Genomic DNA, 10,882 nt, shown 5'->3' on the forward strand with positions numbered 1-10,882 from the left:
CTGCCCAGTCCCACCTGCCCTGCCGACAACAGCCCCTGTGCCATGCCACCCGGCTCCTGCCACTTCAGGCCAGCGCTCCACTCAAAGCCCGGCACCTGCCACCTGCGCTGAGCGCCACGGGCACCTGCTGCCAGGCTCCAGAGCCTTCACAGGTGCAACCCCAGGGGCTACGGCCACCGCTCCCACCGCCTTCTCCTCAGCCGGCCGTCTGCCATATCCTGCCTCACAGGAATGCGGTCAGTGCCCACCCGGACTCGACTGCTTCCAGGCAAGGAGGGAAGGCAGCTGGGTGGAGGCAAGCAGGCCTGCTGGTACTTGCGGGCTGGGATATTAGACCCCACTTTGCTTCTCAGATCTATCTGAGGGAGATTCCAAGCCTACTGGGAGCACCAGCACGGGAGCATTCCTGCACGGAAGATGCTGACCTCCAAGCAGCAAGGAAGATGTGTGTGGGGATGACTTAAAGGGAGACCGGGGAGAGCTTGCTTCGTGTGGAATAAAGACTATGAAGAAGAAGAAGAAGAATTGGGTGGAATAAAGCTTCAGAGCTTTTCTCCAGCACTTGCAAGCAGCAGGGAGGCCAGGCTCTGGGCTGGAGGAGCAGGAGGCAGCCCTGCTCACACGAGTGTTGGTGGTCTAGAGGTGAGCACAGCTGCCTTCCAAGCAGCTGACCCGCATGAGATTCCTGGCCAATGCTGGCAAACGTCTCTTCAGCCATGCTCCTGAGTGGGTGCCTGAGCTCTTCTGCAGGCAGCCTCTTCTGCTCAAAAAACTACCCAGATTCTCCCCCGGAGCTTCAAGCCAGTCCCTTTGCCTTCCTGCAGCCTTGAGAGCAACTGAGAAGAGTGCTGCCAGCCTGCTGGGAGGGACCCAGGCTGCAATACTGGTACAGCTCCAAAGAGACAGGCTTTTTTGGCCCGGCACAGAGCTGGTCCGGCTGCTGCTGCAGCTGGTTACACCTGGCAAAAGAAGCATGTTGCTGTGGTAGGGTGCAGACAAAGGCAGAGAATGCCTAGGTGGTGGTTCAGGGACAGACTGTGCTTCGTGAAGCCAGCTAGGCAATTTTGGAGTGTGGCAGGAGGAGGCCTGTGCTTCACGTACAGGTTCAAAGGCCTGTCCCTCTCATCTGAAATACCCTGGAGATGCTGACCTACCCTGTCCAGGCTCTTGAGCAACGAGTGAGAGGGCTGAGACATCAACTCAAGTGTCTGAATTAACATTGACATCTGACCACTCGGGACACTGCTTTTTGTCCTCCCACACAGTAAAACTGAGTGACCATGTGTGGCATTTCTTGCGTTTCCACCTGTGTCCAGTGTCTCTTGGCCTCCCACTGGGCAGCGCTGCGGTAGGATGGCTCCCTCCTTTAATCCTCTAGGCCACTCTCCAGCACCCCCAGTCTTCCCTTCTGCAAGCTGACCAACCCCAGCTCTCCCAGCATGTCCTTGTATGACAGGTGAGCCAAGTCCTTGATCACATCAGAGTCCCTGCAGCCAGGGCTGACAGAAATGGGAATCAGATGCACAATGGCACCTGTAAGGTCCCTGTAAGGGCAGCTGGCATGCAGATGTCCAGGTCTCCTGCTGAGCAAGGCCCCCTTCCACTTGCTTTTTGGGAGCAGCTTACATCAGGAGAGAAAGCAGAAGCAATGGCATTCAGTCAGGGGAAGACATGCACCTGCAGCCAGGTTCTTACACCTTAAGCTGAGAGACATCACAGGGCCGTGATCACAAGGCTGCAGACTCATGCTCTGGTTCCCCAAAACTTTCCTCTCTTTCTCTCAATTGCTTGCGTATTTTTGGAAGTGCCACCCACAGCTGGTGGTAAGCCCAGGACAAAGGGCTCTTCTTTGCGGTATAGGTGGCTATGCGAGAGAGAGGGAAAACAAACCACCACGAGTCTCCAGCTATGCTGCACAAAGTCTTTAATGGGAAGGAGAAAAAGCAGCGGCAAGGAACAGAGACCAAGAAACACGTCCGCAGGGTTCAGGGAGGCACAGAGAAGGGCCCATTTCCCAACAACAAGCTCCACACAAAGTGCTTGCCTGTTCCCATTCCGGTCTGCCTGGTGACAATTGCAGCCCGCAAGAGCAGCCCCACAACTCCAGCACCCTTGCCCATCAGCAGCAGGTTCAGCAAAGCAGAAGATAACGGGCCCTTTCTCGAGGAGCTCAGAGCAAAGCGGAGCCAGAGGAGTCACAGAGAGGCCTGCCGTGCAGCCAGGAGCAGTGGCACAGGTCCCTCCTGCCAGGGGGGATGAGGACAGCCAGCCCATCGGCAAGCCGTGGCCACGCTCCTGCTGCTGCAGAGGCCCCGTCTTCCTTCCCTCTCCAAAGGGGATGGTCGGCCAGCTTCAGCAGTTCAGGCGGCAGCAGGGGGAAGGCAGACACAGGCCTGAGCCCCCCAGACCAAGGGAGCCCCCAGAAGAGATGGGAACCCCCCCAGCACTGAGGGACCTGCCAACAGCAGCTGACAGGGAGGATCCCACGGCTGTGCTCTGAGGGAAAGAGGTGAGGATGGGGCCCGGCAGGGTCACCACCACCGGGGAGGCCTCGATGGCCACCGTCGAGTCAGCGCAGCGGGCGACGCAGGGCTCACTGCAGCTGCTTGCAAGTGGCGTTGGGCCACAGCTGCCGCAGGACTGTGGGAGACAGGGTCGGAAGCAAGACATCTCTCGGTGAGGGCGGCAAAGCTGAAACACAGAGCAAACACAAACCCCAGCATCAGCCTGTCCATCGTTTGCTCACATCTCTTTGTGGATGCTCTTTGCTGCCCTCCAGCTCCATGCCCGGGAGGAACCGGCAGCTGATTTTGCCAACACGCACCGGGAGCAAAGATGTGCCTAACTGGCTCCTGATCCCACCAGGACTTCCCGCTGCACTTCCCGGTGCAATTGCATGGAAGAAGAGTGATGCAGCTACCCCAGCACAAACAGGCTGGGTTGAACAAGTGCCTCAGAAATCACCTCTTAAGAACACAGACCGTGCCTACAGCTCCCAGGGCCATCATCGTGCCCTCTGAGCTGAACGGCACGGGAAGGCTGACCCTCTCTGGGGACAGGACCCGGCACAGGGCGGTTAAAGCTCCTGTGGAAAGACTCGTCCTACCCCAGCTCCAGAACAAACAGGGCTGCATTGAAGAAGGCACTGGGTTCGCTTTCCCATCTGGGGAGAGACCACCTGCCTCAGGCAGAAATTCCGGCGGGCAGAGCGCCCTGCAGCTGAGCCCCAGCGATGTCCTCCTGCTGGAAAGAAGCCCCCGCTTCCCAGCTCCCCCCAGCCACCACCATCACCAGGGAAAGCGGACACAGCCCTTCCACAGTTCTACTGCAGGGCCAAGCTGAGGCAGCCCAAGGATCAGCCTGAGTAGCCACCACAACAGCAGTTCAGCCCACAGAGAGGGACGGAGCGGACTCAGGCTTACCTCGTTCCTCGAGGAGAGGGAGGCAAGAGAGGAGGATGCGGAGCCTGGAGCAGCGCAGGCTTTTATGCTGTGTCCCACAGCCCTGTGGGGCCACAAACATTCCTTGCTCATGAAGCATCTAAACACTGAGGAGTTGCCGCTCGCTGAGGCTTCGCTGGTGACTCTGCCATCTTCCTCCTCCTCTTCCATCCAAAATGTTGTGCTCCCCCTCCGTGCTGTCTAACCCCGATGTAATTCATTTCTGTCCTCACCAGATCTAGCTTCCTGTCATCCGGCTCTAACATGGCCTGGTTTTGTGATCAAGACACACTTGTGTCCTTCCCTGAAAGAGACCCAAACCCAAACTGACCTGTCTTGGAGTTCCCTGCGATAAGTCATTTGAGCCGCTGAAGGAAAGGCTGAGTAAAGTCAGTTTCCTGAAGTGGAAGCCATCCCACTGGATTGCTGAATGCTCTGTTTCTGTAGAGACTCCTGGGTGGTGGATAATGCCCTGCGGGGTTTGCTACAGCAGTGGGAGAAGACCTGTTGACAGTGCAGAGGCGTGGGGAACGGCATTTCTCCCCACAAAATGATTGAGAAGGAAAGCCTTTCAGACCAGCTGGTTGTATCGACATAAAATGGCTACTCGCTGCTTCCTGGGCCTCAAGGACGCAAACAAGGACAAATCTTCCTGCTTGAGTGGCAGACCCAAAGGTGGGAAGGGAGCAACAATGTTGCAGATGGCGCCTGGCAGCTTTGCCCAGACCCCTTGACAACTGAGGTACAGCAACCTGATTGGACCATACTTCTGTGCAGATGAGGACTGCAGCATGGCACTAACCAAGGGACTGAACACTGAACTATAAAAGACAATGCTTGCTTGCTGCTTTGGGGGCTGCTGCTCCTGGGGGGTTGCTGCTGCAGCTTCTGCTTTTGGCTGAAACTTGGCCTGGATTTTATGAGGAGTTTGCCAAAGGACTTGCTGCTTGAGGTTTGAGGACCCTGGACGGGCTACCCGTGGACACCAGGAGACCACCGTAGCCAGAAACTAAACCACTGACGCAAACCAACTGGTCGTGGTGCGGCTCTCTACTTGGCATGTGAAGCTGTGCAAGAGGGAGACTGCCTGCATAAGCTCTGCGCCTGTGGACCATCCCGGGAAAATTGTAAGGCTGTGTACCCTATTGCCCTGTTCCACGCAATCCCTCCCTTACCAGATATTCCGTCGCGCTTGTCCTCCTCCCCCTTGTTCCCTCGGGCCCTTGCACTCCCATTTGGGAGCGCACGTTATTATTAGTTAACAAGTATATGTTATTTCCTGGTTTATCCTCCCCGTACCTTTCCTGAGCCCTTGTCCCCGTAATTTGGCTTTTCCCCTAAATAAACCATGAATTCGTGAACTTGTATCTTGGGGCCACTTACAGTTTGTGGGCATGGTGAGAGATGGATATTCTAGTTCCACCCCAACCTATGGTCCTGAAGTGACCGTTCTCCTGGGAGGGGTGAACGCCAAGCGTGACCCCTGGTCCCTGTAAGCAAAACCTCCTAATAAAAGGAGAAGTCACCGAATATCCTGACATTCGGGCGGTCTGCTGCTGTGGCTGGACTGTGACAAGAGGTAAACCCTTCGGGCCTGCTGCCTTGTAGCAGGCCATTGCTGCCAGGGCAGAAAACATGGCTCTATTGATACGTCATCTAGATGTTACATCCAGTCCTTGCCCTCTGCAATCTGTTCTTCCGCACTAATAACCAACGGCCTGGTTTTGTGATCAAAGAGATGCCAACATCCAGATTGACCTGTTTTGCTCAGCAAGGACATCCCAGAGGCCAAAGGCCTGGCTGGCTTGCTTTTGAGGAGAGGCACAGGGCAGGGTGCCAAAAGCTCATGGCTCTTTTTCCTGGGTCGCAAGGTCCATGCATTTCAAACTACAAAGGGACGTTAGATCAGTCTTGCAGAGCACCTGGGAGTTATCGTGATGCGGAAGAGTTGGGAAAATCCAAGAGGAGCCACAGGAAAACACGAGTCAGCCTGGTGAGGACTTTCTTGGATGTCATGTCCTGGCCTCAGGCATGCCAGGGGATACCAGAGCTCATAGCCTCATGAAGCAACTGGTGCTTCTAAGCCATCTCTTGCTGCTGCTGCCGCCTTCCAAACCATTGCCTTTTGATGATTGCTCAGGGGCTCATGTGACTCAGTGCACCACAGAATGATGAAGGTTGGAATGGCCCTCTGGAGATGCTCTAATCTACTCCAAAAGGGGGCACATCAATCCAGACGTGGCCTCTGCTGTGCCAAGGGAAGGGCAACAGTCCCTCTCCTCACAGCATTCATCAAACAGCTTGAGTGTAAAAGGTCCTTTTAAGATTACCCACTCCAGCCATGTATCCACCAAACAGGTACGCTGTCACTTGAGCAGGACCTTGAGGCCTGGTCCTCACCCTACCGATTAAGGCCTCTCAGAGCCGGACCTCCCAGGCCCACAAGGGGTCTCCAGCAGGTGGCAGTGAGGCTGCCAGCACTGGTGAGGAGGTACCAGAGTTATGGGGTAAGGTCAGGAAGTGGAGTTGAAGAAGCAATCAGGATTAGGAGTGAAGGGTTCCCCCAAAGATTTGCCATGCAACTTGTGCTGGGACAGACTTTCTCTCCTCCTTCCAGCCCTTCTCCCCACAAGGGGCTTCTAGTCACCGGCTGAAAGTGATACGCAGAGCAAGTAGCAGTCTGTGCTGTGCTGGTTTGCTTTGGCAGGTTTTCTGCTAGTGGGGGTATGGGCCAAGGGATGTCTCCTCTAAGAAGTGGAAAAGCTCCCCCAGCTACAAATCGGGTGGCCAAGGCCGAGCCATTAGAGAGACAACAGATGGGCCTCTGTGGTTTACATAGGAAAAAACAGAGGAACTCCAGAAGTCCTTTCGAATTGTCCTCGAGTTCACTGAGTCACGTGAGCCCTTGAGCAGCCCCCAAAACACAGTGTCATGGAAGACAGCAGCAGGAGATTGCATAGAAGCACCAGGTGTTTCAGGAATGGTGCTAAAAGGTGTGGAAGTACCTTTGAGGAAAGCAGAACTTTCAGAGGAAGGAAATTGTGAGCTCGGGTAGCCCTGGCTTGCCTGAGGCTGGGGCACAGTGTCTACTGAAGTCCACAGCAGGGTGATTCATCTTTGCCTGGAGCTCAGGGTTTTTCCCAGCTCTTCCACATCACGATGACTCCCTGCCCTGCGCCTCTTCTCAAAAGCAGGCCATGCAGGCCTTGGGCCCCTGGGATGACCTCGCTGAGCAAAACAGGTCAATTTGGAGTGGGTCTTTTTCGGGGTAGGACGCGGGCATCCCTTTGATCATCCTCCTACGCATTGGCTTGCTACTTTCCAACCAGTACTGTCCAAGGTCCTCGTTAATGGCCGCACAAAATCCCTGCACAGGAAGCCGGTGACCTGCAAGCCAACTGGTCTTAGCCGGTGGCGCCAGAAATGAATTACATCGGGGTTAGACAGCACGGAGGGGGAGCACAACATTTTGGATGGAAGAGGAGGAGGAAGATGGCAGAGTCACCAGCGAAGCCTCAGCGAGCGGCAACTCCTCAGTGTTTAGATGCTTCATGAGCAAGGAATGTTTGTGGCCCCACAGGGCTGTGGGACACAGCATAAAAGCCTGCGCTGCTCCAGGCTCCGCATCCTCCTCTCTTGCCTCCCTCTCCTCGAGGAACGAGGTAAGCCTGAGTCCGCTCCGTCCCTCTCTGTGGGCTGAACTGCTGTCGTGGTGGCTACTCAGGCTGATCCTTGGGCTGCCTCAGCTTGGCCCTGCAGTAGAACTGTGGAAGGGCTGTGTCCGCTTTCCCTGGTGATGGTGGTGGCTGGGGGGAGCTGGGAAGCGGGGGCTTCTTTCCAGCAGGAGGACATCGCTGGGGCTCAGCTGCAGGGCGCTCTGCCCGCCGGAATTTCTGCCTGAGGCAGGTGGTCTCTCCCCAGATGGGAAAGCGAACCCAGTGCCTTCTTCAATGCAGCCCTGTTTGTTCTGGAGCTGGGGTAGGACGAGTCTTTCCACAGGAGCTTTAACCGCCCTGTGCCGGGTCCTGTCCCCAGAGAGGGTCAGCCTTCCCGTGCCGTTCAGCTCAGAGGGCACGATGATGGCCCTGGGAGCTGTAGGCACGGTCTGTGTTCTTAAGAGGTGATTTCTGAGGCACTTGTTCAACCCAGCCTGTTTGTGCTGGGGTAGCTGCATCACTCTTCTTCCATGCAATTGCACCGGGAAGTGCAGCGGGAAGTCCTGGTGGGATCAGGAGCCAGTTAGGCACATCTTTGCTCCCGGTGCGTGTTGGCAAAATCAGCTGCCGGTTCCTCCCGGGCACGGAGCTGGAGGGCAGCAAAGAGCGTCCACAAAGAGATGTGAGCAAACGATGGACAGGCTGATGCTGGGGTTTGTGTTTGCTCTGTGTTTCAGCTTTGCCGCCCTCACCGAGAGATGTCTTGCTTCCGACCCTGTCTCCCACAGTCCTGCGGCAGCTGTGGCCCAACGCCACTTGCAAGCAGCTGCAGTGAGCCCTGCGTCGCCCGCTGCGCTGACTCGACGGTGGCCATCGAGGCCTCCCCGGTGGTGGTGACCCTGCCGGGCCCCATCCTCACCTCTTTCCCTCAGAGCACAGCCGTGGGATCCTCCCTGTCAGCTGCTGTTGGCAGGTCCCTCAGTGCTGGGGGGGTTCCCATCTCTTCTGGGGGCTCCCTTGGTCTGGGGGGCTCAGGCCTGTGTCTGCCTTCCCCCTGCTGCCGCCTGAACTGCTGAAGCTGGCCGACCATCCCCTTTGGAGAGGGAAGGAAGACGGGGCCTCTGCAGCAGCAGGAGCGTGGCCACGGCTTGCCGACGGGCTGGCTGTCCTCATCCCCCCTGGCAGGAGGGACCTGTGCCACTGCTCCTGGCTGCACGGCAGGCCTCTCTGTGACTCCTCTGGCTCCGCTTTGCTCTGAGCTCCTCGAGAAAGGGCCCGTTATCTTCTGCTTTGCTGAACCTGCTGCTGATGGGCAAGGGTGCTGGAGTTGTGGGGCTGCTCTTGCGGGCTGCAATTGTCACCAGGCAGACCGGAATGGGAACAGGCAAGCACTTTGTGTGGAGCTTGTTGTTGGGAAATGGGCCCTTCTCTGTGCCTCCCTGAACCCTGCGGACGTGTTTCTTGGTCTCTGTTCCTTGCCGCTGCTTTTTCTCCTTCCCATTAAAGACTTTGTGCAGCATAGCTGGAGACTCGTGGTGGTTTGTTTTCCCTCTCTCTCGCATAGCCACCTATACCGCAAAGAAGAGCCCTTTGTCCTGGGCTTACCACCAGCTGTGGGTGGCACTTCCAAAAATACGCAAGCAATTGAGAGAAAGAGAGGAAAGTTTTGGGGAACCAGAGCATGAGTCTGCAGCCTTGTGATCACGGCCCTGTGATGTCTCTCAGCTTAAGGTGTAAGAACCTGGCTGCAGGTGCATGTCTTCCCCTGACTGAATGCCATTGCTTCTGCTTTCTCTCCTGATGTAAGCTGCTCCCAAAAAGCAAGTGGAAGGGGGCCTTGCTCAGCAGGAGACCTGGACATCTGCATGCCAGCTGCCCTTACAGGGACCTTACAGGTGCCATTGTGCATCTGATTCCCATTTCTGTCAGCCCTGGCTGCAGGGACTCTGATGTGATCAAGGACTTGGCTCACCTGTCATACAAGGACATGCTGGGAGAGCTGGGGTTGGTCAGCTTGCAGAAGGGAAGACTGGGGGTGCTGGAGAGTGGCCTAGAGGATTAAAGGAGGGAGCCATCCTACCGCAGCGCTGCCCAGTGGGAGGCCAAGAGACACTGGACACAGGTGGAAACGCAAGAAATGCCACACATGGTCACTCAGTTTTACTGTGTGGGAGGACAAAAAGCAGTGTCCCGAGTGGTCAGATGTCAATGTTAATTCAGACACTTGAGTTGATGTCTCAGCCCTCTCACTCGTTGCTCAAGAGCCTGGACAGGGTAGGTCAGCATCTCCAGGGTATTTCAGATGAGAGGGACAGGCCTTTGAACCTGTACGTGAAGCACAGGCCTCCTCCTGCCACACTCCAAAATTGCCTAGCTGGCTTCACGAAGCACAGTCTGTCCCTGAACCACCACCTAGGCATTCTCTGCCTTTGTCTGCACCCTACCACAGCAACATGCTTCTTTTGCCAGGTGTAACCAGCTGCAGCAGCAGCCGGACCAGCTCTGTGCCGGGCCAAAAAAGCCTGTCTCTTTGGAGCTGTACCAGTATTGCAGCCTGGGTCCCTCCCAGCAGGCTGGCAGCACTCTTCTCAGTTGCTCTCAAGGCTGCAGGAAGGCAAAGGGACTGGCTTGAAGCTCCGGGGGAGAATCTGGGTAGTTTTTTGAGCAGAAGAGGCTGCCTGCAGAAGAGCTCAGGCACCCACTCAGGAGCATGGCTGAAGAGACGTTTGCCAGCATTGGCCAGGAATCTCATGCGGGTCAGCTGCTTGGAAGGCAGCTGTGCTCACCTCTAGACCACCAACACTCGTGTGAGCAGGGCTGCCTCCTGCTCCTCCAGCCCAGAGCCTGGCCTCCCTGCTGCTTGCAAGTGCTGGAGAAAAGCTCTGAAGCTTTATTCCACCCAATTCTTCTTCTTCTTCTTCATAGTCTTTATTCCACACGAAGCAAGCTCTCCCCGGTCTCCCTTTAAGTCATCCCCACACACATCTTCCTTGCTGCTTGGAGGTCAGCATCTTCCGTGCAGGAATGCTCCCGTGCTGGTGCTCCCAGTAGGCTTGGAATCTCCCTCAGATAGATCTGAGAAGCAAAGTGGGGTCTAATATCCCAGCCCGCAAGTACCAGCAGGCCTGCTTGCCTCCACCCAGCTGCCTTCCCTCCTTGCCTGGAAGCAGTCGAGTCCGGGTGGGCACTGACCGCATTCCTGTGAGGCAGGATATGGCAGACGGCCGGCTGAGGAGAAGGCGGTGGGAGCGGTGGCCGTAGCCCCTGGGGTTGCACCTGTGAAGGCTCTGGAGCCTGGCAGCAGGTGCCCGTGGCGCTCAGCGCAGGTGGCAAGTGCCGGGCTTTGAGTGGAGCGCTGGCCTGAAGTGGCAGGAGCCGGGTGGCATGGCACAGGGGCTGTTGTCGGCAGGGCAGGTGGGACTGGGCAGGTAGTTGTGGCCGAGTGGTGAAGGCGATGGACTAGAAATCCATTGGGGTTTCCCCGCGCAGGTTCGAATCCTGCCAACTACGGGGTGCAGGTGTCCCCTTTTGGGCTCCCCGCAACTGCAGCGGCAACGCCTCTGCCCACCACACCGGTTCTTGCCTCCTCCCCCTAAACACACCTTCATCGGCAGGAAATTCTCCTCCCTGCCTACAGGCTAGGCGAGGCAGAGGAACCCAAGGGGCCAGGAAGAAGTACTTCACTGCTGTTGGTTGTTGAGCAGAACTCAAGAGCCTGACCTCCTCACCAGACAGCCAAAGCAGCACCAGCGGTCTTCCCTGCAGTGGTGGCAGAACAAGCACTGC

The 10,882-nt window shown here is 56.7% G+C and overlaps 1 non-coding gene across 1 annotated transcript; it reads left to right on the forward strand.

Annotated features, from left to right (window-relative positions):
* Positions 1-10,524: 10,524 nt before the first annotated feature.
* TRNAS-AGA (transfer RNA serine (anticodon AGA)) lies at positions 10,525-10,606 on the forward strand. The gene has a single exon. It is a non-coding gene; the product is annotated as a tRNA-Ser (tRNA).
* The last annotated feature ends 276 nt before the right edge of the window (positions 10,607-10,882 follow it).

The sequence above is a fragment of the Apus apus genome, chromosome 10, assembly GCF_020740795.1.
Source record: "Apus apus isolate bApuApu2 chromosome 10, bApuApu2.pri.cur, whole genome shotgun sequence".
NCBI lineage: Eukaryota > Metazoa > Chordata > Aves > Apodiformes > Apodidae > Apus > Apus apus.